Source organism: Mustela erminea, chromosome 11, assembly GCF_009829155.1.
Source record: "Mustela erminea isolate mMusErm1 chromosome 11, mMusErm1.Pri, whole genome shotgun sequence".
Taxonomy (NCBI): Eukaryota; Metazoa; Chordata; class Mammalia; order Carnivora; family Mustelidae; genus Mustela; species Mustela erminea.
The window spans coordinates 4,461,825-4,475,067 of NC_045624.1; positions in this window are offsets into that span (position 1 = coordinate 4,461,825).

Sequence of the window (13,243 nt, forward strand, 5' to 3'; positions counted from 1 at the left end):
CTTACCTCAAGAAGCTCAGTAATGGTCCTCGGCACTTCACTCAACAGCTTTCCACACCCGAGCTGTATGACATACTTCCATCATTAATGGTGGGTTCCTTACAGAACTGCTTGAAGAACGTGGGGTTCAAGGGTGATCAGAACTCGAAGGTATGTGTCATTTTAAAAGCATCCTCTCCCCTAATCCCCTGAAGGACTTGAGATGCGCTGGGAGAGAAGGTACAAACATTTGCACTGTAATATAGTAAAGCCACAACCAATTAATTTACCCAATCATTTTGAACACTGTGCTATGAGTATAAAGATAAATAGGTCCTATTTCCTGAAGTCGAGATGTTTATAGTCCATGGGAGAGACAGCCAAGAGAAATCATTAATTACAGCACAGAGTTTATGACTTCATATTCTTTGGGAAGCTGAATAGTACGAGCATGATCTGTGAAATCAGACTGTATAGCCTGTGTTGTTGTTGTAAGATTAAGTGAGTATATGCAAAATATTTGGCACCATATATGCTTGCAATATTAAGTAACTGCTTAGTAAATATTGTGTATTTGATTACAAGTGCGAAAACCCAACTTTATGTCAATTAAGGAAAAACAGGTGGGATTTTTTCTAAAGACACAGGCATATAACAAGATACTTAAGGACAATAGGGCCACAGGAAAGGATTCAAATAGAATGAAGACAATTATTAGAAACCTGTGAAGTACTGTCTCTCCCCTTTTCTCTCTACATTCTGCATATATTCAGTTCTCCTTGTGAAGCCTGGATTTCTCTTTTCCAGTACCAAGGCCAACTGTGGCCACCCGCTAGCTCCTGGATTTATGATTTGTGGTCCAACCATACACAGGGACTGAGTGATGGTCTTACAGATGCCAATTCTAAAACCCCTGATTTGGACAGTTGCTCACTTATGATATGATTACTTTGGGGCAAGAGATGAGGCCAGTAATAAAAACATGACTAGACAAAAATAATAATATAATCCTTTCCATATTCTTTTCTGTGCCTTCAATTAAATGGTGCATATGGCAGGCTAAGAAGATTCTTAATAATTGATGAATGCAGGTCAGTGATATGAGGTAGTCATGCTTCCCTTCCCTCAGTATATCAAGAAAGTAAGACTTTGCTTTGGGAGTACATAACAGATCTTTGACAAGTTTAAACTAGAAGTTAGATTATAGGGGATGGTCATGGGCAGAATAGCCCCAGAAGCCATCTGGGCATGAGCTGGTATGAGCAGAGGTCTTGGTGTTTGGGGCTGGGAGGGGATATGGTAGGGTGCGCCTGGGTGCCTGGGCAGAATGCGTGGAATGAGGTAAAGAGGGAGGTGGCCAGTCTGTGCCCCAGCTGTACTGACTGAGGGGTAAGGTCTCAAAGAGGAGGAGATGTATTCCCAAGAGGCTGTGTCTGGTAAGAGTCTGGCTGAAAGCTGTGTTGCTCTGAGGGCCCGTTGAGAAACTAGAACACAAAGTTGGTGGGAAGTCCATCCATCCACTGTGGGATTTGCCCCGTGAGGGTTCGCTGTAACCACTGGCAGAGGAGAGCTGGAGCCGGCCATGTCGTCATTCAACTATGGCGCCAGGAGCAGGTCACGTAAGATCCTCAGCAAGAAAACTGGGAAAGAGAACCCAACTGGACCTATTTCTGAGGCTATGACACAACCCTAGTGGATCCCAGAAATGCCTTGGGGAGTAGAGGGAGGGATAAAAGAGGCCAAGTTACTCTCGGAGCCTGTGAAAACTGAGGCTTATCCCGTCTATGGCATTCACAGTGCTCCTCTGTTCTACCCTGAGCAGGGCCTGGCACCTTTGGCACTAAAGCAAAAGGAACAATGTTATGAATGCAAATTTTCAGACAGAGGTTACCCTTTTATACATGCACAGAAAATCAAGTTTTAAAAATCACCCGTTTTAAATTGGGTTATTAACATTTTTGCTCTTGAGTTTCATGAGTTTTTATTTTTTATTTATTTATTTTTTTTTTTTAAGATTTTATTTATTTTTCAGAGACAGAGGGAGAGAGCGCGAGCGAGCACAGGCAGACAGAGAGGCAGGCAGAGGCAGAGGGAGAAGCAGGCTCCCTGCCGAGCAAGGAGCCCGATGTGGGACTCGATCCCAGGACCCTGGGATCATGACCTGAGCCGAAGGCAGCTGTTTAACCAACTGAGCCACCCAGGCGTCCCGTTTCATGAGTTTTTAAAATATATTTTGGAAATACACCGGTTACTTGATGGTCTGCAGATATTTTCTTGAGTTCTTTAGGTCAACTTTTCATTCCATTGGTTGTTTTCTTTGCGGAGTAGAACATTGTTAGTTTGATATTATCCTGCTTGTCTACTTCTGGTTTTGTTGCCTGTGCTTTTGGTGTCATATCCAAGAAATCACTGCCAAGACCAATATCATGAAGCTTTAGAAAATGGGCTAAAGACTTGAATAGACATTTCTTCAAAGAAGACATACAAAAGACCAACAGACACATGGAAAGATGCTCAACATCCTTCATCATCAGGGAGATCAAAATCAAAATCACAATGAGATACCACCTCACACCTGTCAGAATGGCTGTTATCAAAAAAACCCAAAAGAGGAACACATGGGTGGCTCAGTCGGTTAACAGTCTGCTTTCGGCTCAGGTCATGATCCCAGGGTCCTGGGATGGAGCCCAGCATTGGGCTCCCGGCGCAATGGGAAGTCTGCTTCTCCCTCTCTCTGCCCTTCACCCTCCTTGTGCGCTCTCACGAGCTCTCTCTCTCTCTCCAACAAATAAATAAATAAAATCTTAAAAAAAAAAAAAAAAAACCAAACCCAAAAGAGAGTGACTGTTGGCAGGGAGGTGGAGAACAGGACTCTTACACTCTGTTGGCAGGAATGCAAAATAGTGCGGCCACTCTGGAGAACAGTATGGAGATGCCTCAAAAATTAAAAATGGAACCACCATCTGATCCAGCAATCCCACTCCCAGGTATTTATAGGAAAGAATTGAAATTAGGATTTCAAAGGGGTATCAGTCCTCCAGTGTTCACAGCAGTATTATCCACAATAGCCAAGATGGAGAAACAGAGTCAATACCCATTGGTAGATGAGCAGATAAAGAAAATGTGGCATGTACATACCATGGGGTTTTTGTTTCAAGATTTTACTTTTAGGGGCGCCTGGGTGGTCAGTTAAGCATCCGACTCTTGGTTTCATCTTGGGTCATGATCTCAGGGTCGAGAGATCGAGCCCCACTTCAGGCTCTGCACTCAGTGGGGAGTCTGCTTGAGATTCTCTCTCCTTCCTCTGCCCCTCCCCCCACTCCTCTCTGAAAATAAAACAGTCAGACTCATCGAGTCAGAGAGTAGAATGGTGGCTCCAGAGGCTCCAAGGAGGGGGAAATGGGCAGCTATTCATCAATAGCACAAAGTGTCAATTATGCAAGATGCATCAATTCTAGAGTCTGCTGTAAGGAATTGTACACTTACACATATATTAAGAGAGTAGATCTCATGTTGAGTTACCATAAAAAAAAATGTTTAAATTATACTTTTTCATTAATGCATTTTGAAGTTCCTGCTTTCAACCAGATTGTTAAAATTAGAAACAAAGATTCTACCCTCAAAGAGGTCATACTCAGGATGCCTTGATGGCTCAGTCGGTTAAGTGTCTGCCTTCAGCTCAGGTCATGATCCCAGCATCCTGGGATCAAGCCTCACATCGGGCTCCCTGCTCAACAGGAGGCCTGCTTCTCCCTCTCCCACTGTCCCTGCGTGTGTTCCCTCTCTCACTGTGTCTCTCCCTGTCAAATAAATAAATAAAATCTTAATTAAAAAAAAAAAGACATTATACTCTTAGCAGAGAGATATTTAGAGGAATTTTTTTTCCGCAGCCAAGTATGCTGAGTGTGCAAATATCAGTGAACTGACGTGTACTGCTCTCTGGTTGCACTCGCCGTTTCGTGACTCTAATCCATGCTGTCACTGACTTCCCAGCTTCAGCTGACATCTCTGTGATGCACATTTTGGGTCGAGGCCTAAGGACATTTAGAAATAGTTTAGTGCTGAGCATAAGCTGAATATATTCCCAGAATTCCCGTGCTAATCAATTATTTATCCCTTACAAATGCTGAGATCAAGAATGAAGAGAAGTTATGTATTCGAGCTTGACGGGAGGTTTTGGGAGACCAGCAGGAACAAAACACTCTTGAGCCCACCGTGGGTAAAAATGAGCTTCCCCCTTCTGTTGTACTTTATCTAAAACAAGGCAAAGAGTACGCCTTTGCCACCAGCAGTTCAATAGTAATTCATAAGTTATGAGGAACGTGTAATTTGTATGAAATGTTGCAGTCCTTTAGCCATGAGTTCCTGGGATTTTCTAATGTAGCTGGTAAACACGTTGTGATATTTGTCACACTTTTCCCCGCATTTCTGTTTTAGTACGAAGGCGATGAAGTATACCAAGCTGCCACTTCAGAGAGCATTTTTTTTTTTAAGATTTTATTTATTTATCAGAGAGAGAGGGAGAGAGAGCGAGCACAGGCAGACAGAGAGGCAGGCAGAGGCAGAGGGAGAAGCAGGCTCCCTGCCCAGCAAGGAGCCCGATGTGGGACTCGATCCCAGGACTCTGGGATCAGGACCTGAGCCAAAGGCAGCCGCTTAACCAACTGAGCCACCCAGGCGTCCCGGGAGCATCTTTTTTATCTACAAACTTCCTCGCCCTTGTACACACACGCTTTTAACTCGGCTTTATTTATTTTTTTTTAAATACTGTTACATTTACAGGAAAATCAGTAAGACTGAACAAAATGTACCCACGTTCCCCTGTGCCTGACCCCCAGGTTCGGCCACGGTTGCCATCGTGCGGTGTTATGGTATATTCGTGACCTGGGATAAACCAATATGAACACTTGCCTCCCGGTTTGTCTTTTGCTCCCCTTCAGCCTCTCTGCCTTCAGCCGTGCTGGGCTCGGTCTCAGGCTCCACTCCGGGGCCAGCTCGCCCTGTAACCCCGCTGGGCTGTCCCTCAGCGCTCACACTGCGGCTCTTACACGCTCACAGCCTCGGACCACACCAGCTCTGCCTCTTGCTTTCCACCCCAGAGGTACTGTGCTCCTCTCTTTCCATGACCCGATATACAGCTCCTGCTGCGATGCGTGCTAGAAATGTCCCGTGACGTGGGATACCATATCATTAAACCAGTCACCTTTGGTCCGGCGTCTGCCTTTGGCTCGGGTCACGATCTCAGGGTCCTGGGTTCGAGCCCTGCGTTGGGCTCCCTGCGCAGGGGGGCGTCTGCTTCTCCCCTTTCTCTGCAGCTCCTCCTACTCATGCTCACTCTCTGTCACTGTCTCTGTCAAATAAATAAATAAAATCTTAAAAAGGAAAAAAAAAAAAAAAAGAGGGGGCCCTGGGTGGCTCAGTGGGTTAAGTGACTGCCTTCAGCTCAGGTCATGATCCCCGAGTCCTGGGATCCAGCCGGGCATGGGCCTCCTTGCTCAGCGGGGAGCCTGCTTCCCCCTCCCCGTCCTCCGCTGGCAGGTGCTCCCCCTGCTTGTACTGTCTCTCTCTGTGTCAAATAAATAGATGAATAAATAAAATCTTTTTTAAAAAGTAAAAATAAATTTAAAAAAAAGATTTCACAGCAGTGAACATTTTATCCGTCCACTCTTGTTTTTCCAAGTTATTCATAAACTATTAAATGGTTGGTTTAATCAAAATATATCATATTTAAGACAATTCCATTCTAGGGGCGCTTGGGGGGCTCCATCGGTTAAGTGTCTGCCTTGGGCTCAGGTCATGATCCCAGAGTCCCAGGACAGAGCCCCACGTCAGGCAGGGAGTCTGCTTCCCCCTCTGCCCCTCTCCCTTCTCATGCTCTCTCTCTCTCTCTCTCTCTCTCTCTCAAATAAATAAATTAAATATTTTAAAAATAATCATTCCACTCTACAAGAGACTTACTTATTTTTAGAGACAACTTCCTTTGGCCCTACTCACTTTTAAATTCTCTGCCTCCAGGGTGATAGCCTTTTTTCCCCCTCCTCCTCTGAAATTGGACTGTTCTTAGATCTGGGACATATCTGACTAGACCCATGTTTCCTCTAAAAGACGAAAATACGGTTGTCTTCCGCAGCTGCCTTTCCGCATGGTCCCAGCTGCGTTCTGCACAGCAGTTCCTCTCAGTTGATGTTTGAGTTCCAACGCTTCAGGGGCGCCTGGGGGGCTCAGTGGGTTAAGCCTCTGCCTTCAGCTCAGGTCATGATCTCAGGGTCTTAGGATCAAGCCCCTCATCGGGCTCTCTGCTTAGCGGGGGGCCTGCTTCCCCCTCTCTCTCTGCCTGCCTCTCTGCCTGCTTGTGATCTCTCTTTGTCAAATAAATAAATAAAATCTTTAAAAATGAATAAATAAATAAAATGCCTTTTTTTTTTAAAAGATTTTATTTATTTATTTTAGAGACAGAGAGAGAGAGCAGGGGAAGAGCAGAGGAAGGGGGACAGGCTCCAAGCTCAGTGCAGAGCCTGACATGGGGCACAAACCCACGGCCCTGAAATCGTGCCCTGAGCTGAAGTCGAGAGTTGGACAATGAACTGCTTGAGGCCCCCAGGCGCCCCTGGTTTCTATATTTTCATAGAGCATAGGTAAAGGTTCAGTGGTGAGGCACATTTTTAATTAAATAATTTCTGTACATTTACCTAGGCATCTGTGCACGTATTTTGACATGTGATTATTAAATAACAATTATGTTAAAATGAAATGTGAAAACTAGTCAAAGGAACTACTATCAGGAATTATAGCAAGCACTAAACCTGTGGTTGGCACCCTGTGATCTAAGGCTCCTGGGATTGCCAAGACCTTTCACGGGGGTTCATGAAATCAAAACTGTGTTCATAAAAATACGAAGATGTTATTTTCCTTTCTCATTATGTTGGCATTTGCACTGTGCTGACATTACAACAGATAGAACTCAGAAGCAGATAGAAGATTCTAGCTGTTGTCTAATGAAGCCAACCATTAAAGAGATTTGCAAAAAAAAAAAAAAAAAAGTGTAAAAGAATGCTATTCTTTTCACCAATTTTTTATTTAAAATTTTTTAAAATTTTTATTGGGGCCCCTGGGTGCCTTATTTTGCTAAGGAGCTTCCTTTGGCTCTGATCATGGTCCCAGGGTTCTGGGATCAAGCCCCATGTCTGGCTCCCTGCTCAGCAGGGAGTCTGCTTCTCCCTCTCCCTCTGCCCCTCTCCCAGCTCATGCTCCTCCCTCTCCCAGCTCTACTCTCTCTCAAATAAATAAAATCTTTAAAAAAGGAAAGATTTCATTTTCGTTGAGTGGTCTCTGTACCCAACATGCTGCTTGAACTCACAACCCCAAGACCAAGAGTTGCATGTTTTACTGACTGAGCCAGCTGGGCACCCCTCACGCCTTTTTAAAATAAAAATATGTGGAAGCACCTGGGTGGCTCAGTGGGTTAAAGCCTCTGCCTTCAGCTCAGGTCATGATCTCAGGATCCTGGGATCAAGCTCCCCATCAGGCTCTCTGCTCAGCGGGGAGCCTGCTTCCCCCTCTCTCTCTGCCTGCCTCTCTGCCTGCTTGTGATCTCTCTCTGTCAAATAAATAAATAAAATCTTTAAAAAAAAAATGTTGATGCGTAACAGGTTGAATGAATACATACATTTTTCAATTTCTCAAACTAATTTGTGATACAGTAAATATCATTAGATATGACTCACATAAACAAAAGTTCTTTGAGGTCCTTAATAATTTTCAAGAGGGTAAAGTGCTCCCGAGCCCCAACATTCTGAGAGCTGCGGCCCTAAAGTGATATTCCAAATGCCGTCTGGATAGTTTTCTTGGACCTTCCTTTGAAATTGTTTTTTACTTAAAAAAGTGAGAGAAGTCTATTATTTCCATATTCCCCTATATAAAAGGTTTTTATTGTAACAACTCTTTTTATATGTGTCTATAAATATAAATGAAAAAGAGAGAGGGAATTGGAAACCCTATCCTATATGACCCAAAAGAGACATACAGATGGATAAACGAGCAGTCTCTTAGTTAAACAAGAAGTAAAAATTTCTGTTGGAATGAGCTGAGGTCTGTATAATTAGTTGTGTGTATGAGTAACAAAATGCCAGCTTTGTAAATAAAGAAGATAATGTTGTCCTAGTCAATTCCCAACATCCATTTCTCTAAGTCTTAATCTCACAGCCTTTTTCAACAGGTTTCCTGAAAAACTCACATGCATGTAGTTCGCCTACGAAAATGTACAGTTCAATGGCTTTTAGCTTATTCAAGAGTTGTGCATCAATCACACCATCAATTTTAGAACATTTTCATTATTCTAAAAACAAACCCCGTAACCATTAGCCGTTACCCACCACACTCTCCCATACCCTCCAGCGCTGGCAACCAATAATCTATATTCTGTCTCTATATTCTCCTATTCTGGACATTTTATATACATGGAATCATACAGTTCATGTCCTTTGTGACTGGCTTCCAATACTTAGCATAATGTTTTCAAGGTTTGTATGGATCATAACACAAATTAGTATTTCATTTCTTTTTGTTGACAAATAATATTCTATTATATGAATAGACCACATTTTATTTATTCACCCATCAGCTGATGGATATTTGGATCATTTCAACTTTGTGGCTGTTATGAGAAATGTTGCTATGAACATTTGTGTACAAGTCCTTGTGTGCACAACGGTTTTCAGTTCTCTGGGATACAGACCCAGGAGAGGACGTGCTAATCATACAAGAACTCTAATTTCAAGGGATGGCTGGACTGTTTTCCACAGAGGCTGAGCCATTTTACATTCTTCCCAGCAATATACAAAGATTCCAGTTTCTCCAGATCTTCGCCAATATTTGTTATTTATTTATTTTCTTGTATTATTCTAGCCATCCTGGTGGGTGTGAAGTGGCATCTCATTATGGCTTTGATTGGTCAAAACCCTTTTACGTTATCAACCTGTGAACTCTAGTAGTACCTCAGGCTTTGATGCCTAGACTCTGCATAACCCTTTATTCTAATACGGATGCTGACCTCAATCTTTTCACCTCCTAAAGCCCCAATTAAATTAAATTTAGAGCAATTTTACTTCTACAGGTCTTTTTGTGAACCCAATTTTCTGCTGGTGTTCTGTCAGCATGACCTAGAGAATTCAGAAGTCTCACTGGCCATTACAGGTTCATGGCGCTGGGTTCTCTTGTCCTAGACACAGTGCCTGTTGGGTGGTATTGTGTGAAGTCAAGAGCACCAGCTTTGGGTCAGACCCAAGTTCAAAATAATCCCCAACTCTTACCAGCTACTCAAAAGTCATCATGGAGCTGATGTCATCTCTCCAGCCTCGGTTCCTCGTGTCTAAAACAGGGGCATCACCGATGAGGTAAAAACACTGGAGGCCTAGAACTGATCGGCCTAGAATGTAATCCAGCTCTGCAACTTCTTAGCTACTTGGCCTTGGGCAGGTTACTTAACCCCTTTGATCCTCGGCTTTGTTCCTTCACTGGGCACTTAACCCATAGAGCTAAAGGAGAAACCATGTAAAGTGGATGGCATTCGGTATAGCACTCAAAAATTGTTAGTCAATCCCACTATCCAATAGTATTCATGAAATTTAATAACTAAGGCAAAAAATTGGATGCCAAGAGTTGAGTATATGGGGAAAGAGGAAATTTTTTCCACCGACCCAGCAGAACTCAGTTGAGTTAATGAGTTCATGACTCAGACACCCCATCCCAAGGATATATTGCAGAAAAATTCTCCAAAAGATCTGTAAGGAGACATACATAGTTAGAGTGCTGTATGTGGGAGCAGGATTTGGAGACCCTCTAGTTATGGAGGACACAGATGACTAAGATAAGCACAGGGTTTGGGTATGCAGTGTAGACCATCATGCCGCAGTTAGAGAGTGACCCAGACGAATAGGAACAGAGCTGGACCTTAAAACAAGGGAAAAACTGAGTGTATCCACCAGGAATTCACTAGGAAAAGAGATAACACCTTAAGTATTTTAAAACAGGTTGTAATATGAGAAATTGGTTACCCAGATGATGAAACACTTCAGAAACCAAACAGGGGACAGGTGAAGCCTAGGCTTTTGTAACAGCAGGGAGTCAACCCTACCGCCGGAGATGGGAGGTCAAGGGCAGGAGGTGAGGTGACCTACGTCCAGGGGCTGAGGTCACTATAAAAGCTGGAAGGACGGCAGGGTGTTCCGTGGGAACTGGATCTCCGGAGAAGACAGTTGCTGCAGGAGGCCCTTAAAAAGACGGAGAAGGAGCACACACCAGCTTCTCCCTTGCTTGATTCTCCTATTTCCCTCTGGTGCCTCCCCCTGGCTACACTCTGGTAAGGGAACCTGGCAATGCAGCTTGCCACACTCAGCCCACTTCCTGCCCCACTGCACCCTGCACCGTCCTGTGATATTTAAAGCACGGTGGGGGAAAGAACAAGAAACAGATTGGAGAGTCTTAGATCCCCACCAGGACAAAGCATACTGCTCTCCTGAATCACAAATTTGTACACACGCAAGCCAAACTACTTACTGTAAGGAACTCACAAACTCAAGTACACACAGAGAACCCTTGGAGTAATGGCCTAGGCAGGGGTGAGATAAAGAGTAAGAAATGGGCCTAAAAGAGAATAAACAAATAAATGAAACCAGAGCAGGGTTTTGCAGGAGAAGAGAGCTGGTCGCGAGCCAAAAAAGTACAATGAACTATCCCGAGGTATATAAGAAAGAAAGGGGCTGAGGTGACAATGACTTTAGGGTATGTGAACCTGATACTCACTTGGCTGCTGGTTAATTCCCACAGGAAAAGGGACTGAACGTTTAGGTTATGAATTATTAGTACCTTGGCAGACATGTTAATTTCTTTCCCTTTCTTCCTTTCTTTCTTTTTTAAGATCTTATTTATTTGTCAAAGAGAGAGAATATAGGCAAGGAGGAGCCGCAGACAGAGGAAGAAGCAGGCTCCCCACTGAGCCAGGAGCCTGATGCAGAACTTGATCCCAGAAGTCTGCGATTGTGACCTGAGCTGAAGGCAGACAAGTTAGCTGGCTGAGCTACCCAGGTGTCTCTGTTGATTCTTTCCTTCATCACAGAGAATCCTAGAGTTATACAAGGCCTGAGACCCTTTGCATCTTCTGGAAGCAACTTAAAATGTTAGGAAGACCTCAGGCTTTATGGTCAGGTGAACCTGGATTTACCAGCTGGAGGACTGTATGATGGTTAAACCTGTCTGAGTCTCAAAGTCCTCATCTATGAAACGGGGGTGTAATAAATAAATACACAGAAAGGGCTGGGCATCATACACAGAGCAAAAGGCAGAGTGTCTGCAACAGAGTTGACTTCTGATCAATGGAAGCGATCACCTAGTCCGAATCCCTCACTTTCTGGGCAAGAAGTAGAGGCCACCACGTCATGGAAGTTAGAGGCAAACCCAGCACACAGAGTTGAGGATGGATTTTAAATCTCTATATGGAATTGGAGGTATGACTTTAGGATAAATTCCTAGAAGTAGGATTGCTAAGTCAAAAAGTTCGTGAATGTATAGTTTGTTTTGGGTTTTTTTTTTTTTTTTTTTTAAGATTTTATTTATTTATTTATTTGACAGCAGATCACAAGCAGGCAGAGAGGCAGGCAGGGGGAGGGTGGGGCGGAGCAGGCTTCCCGCTGAGCAGAGAGTCTGATGCGGGGCTCCAACCCAGGACCCTGAGATCATGACCTGAGCCGAAGGCAGAGGCTTTAACCCACTGAGCCACCCAGGAGCCCAATGAATGTATAGTTTTTGTTAGGTATTGGCAAATTCCCTTCCATAAAGAAGGCACATGTGTGCATTTCCACCAGCAAGTGATGAGCACACCTTGAACATTCTTTAAAAAAAGACAAGATTTATTTATTTCTCTCTTTGCTGGGGTTGCAGGGGGAAAGAGAGAGAGCAAGCAAACACATAAGCAGGGGGAGCAGCAAGGGAGAGGGAGAAATGGACACCCCGCTGAGCAGGGACACACCCCCCCCCCCCCCCCCCCCCCCGCTGCCTCCCACGGGTTCCCTGACATGGAGCTGGATCCCAGGACCCTGGGATCATGACCTGAGACAAAGGCAGATGCTTAACCCACTGAGTGCCCCGTTTGCCCCTTGAACATTTTTTTTTATAAAGAAGGGATTTCTCTAGAATATTAAAATTGAAGTAATTTCAAAACCATGTTGTGCAAGATGGCCCATGCAAACAGGTGTGCACTTAACGAACTAAGCCAGTTCAGCGGACACGTAATTTTCATTAGGGACAGTGTGAGGGCCGAGAAGCTCAGCCCGGCCAGGGTAGCTGTTCAATTGTAAAGGCTTCTTTCTCAAATATTGATTTTCTTACATGTAAGGAAAGATTTGCTTTGCAGAGACGCGAATCGAACAGGAGAAGGGGATGACCTAGATACGGGGCTTTCTCTGTGTGTGTCCTCATTATGGAGGATATAATGAGATAGAGGGTGCCTCGCCAGCACCCACTCCCAATTCTCCTAACTACTGGAATGGTGTTGCTTTATTATTTACGGTTACCCACAGCTTACACAGAGCCCATACACGTTGAAAGAATACACCTCCAACCCTGGGTCTGGGGGTAGAGAATGTAACTCAGGCCCCAGCTAAACAGCCCAACCTTATTTCCTGAGTTTATTAATTTATTAATGTTTATTAATAGGTAAGAGACTATTGCTCTATTGTATGTTGCAGACACATAGCCCTATAAGGGCCAAGGTAGAGAATATGAATGTGACAAGAGAAAGAAGAAACTAGGTATTGTTTGCTTAATTCAGCCTCTCAACAAACTAACCTTGAAACCTATCTTACCTCTGGACTTTTATCTGCGTGACCCAATAAATCTCCTTATTAATGTATATATTTATTATATTTTTAATTTTATTTTTAAGTAATCTCTACACTCAACATGGGACTTGAACTCACAACCCCAAGATCAAGAGTTACATGCTCTAGTGACTGAGCCAGCCAAGGACCCCTCTCATTTTTTTAAATCAATAAGAGTTGAGTGTTCTGTGACTTGTAACCAAAACATTCCAATTTATACCATGAGCAACTTTAGTATTATCTATGAGAAGTATTTCATAGGTATATGATATTACGTCAACTTTTTAAAGATCGATGAGTGAAAATATATCTTTTCATGAAACTTTGTCACTCCAGTTTTTCCTATTGATGTTAATGGCCATTAGTATCAGTTCCAGATTATTGCCTCTTAGA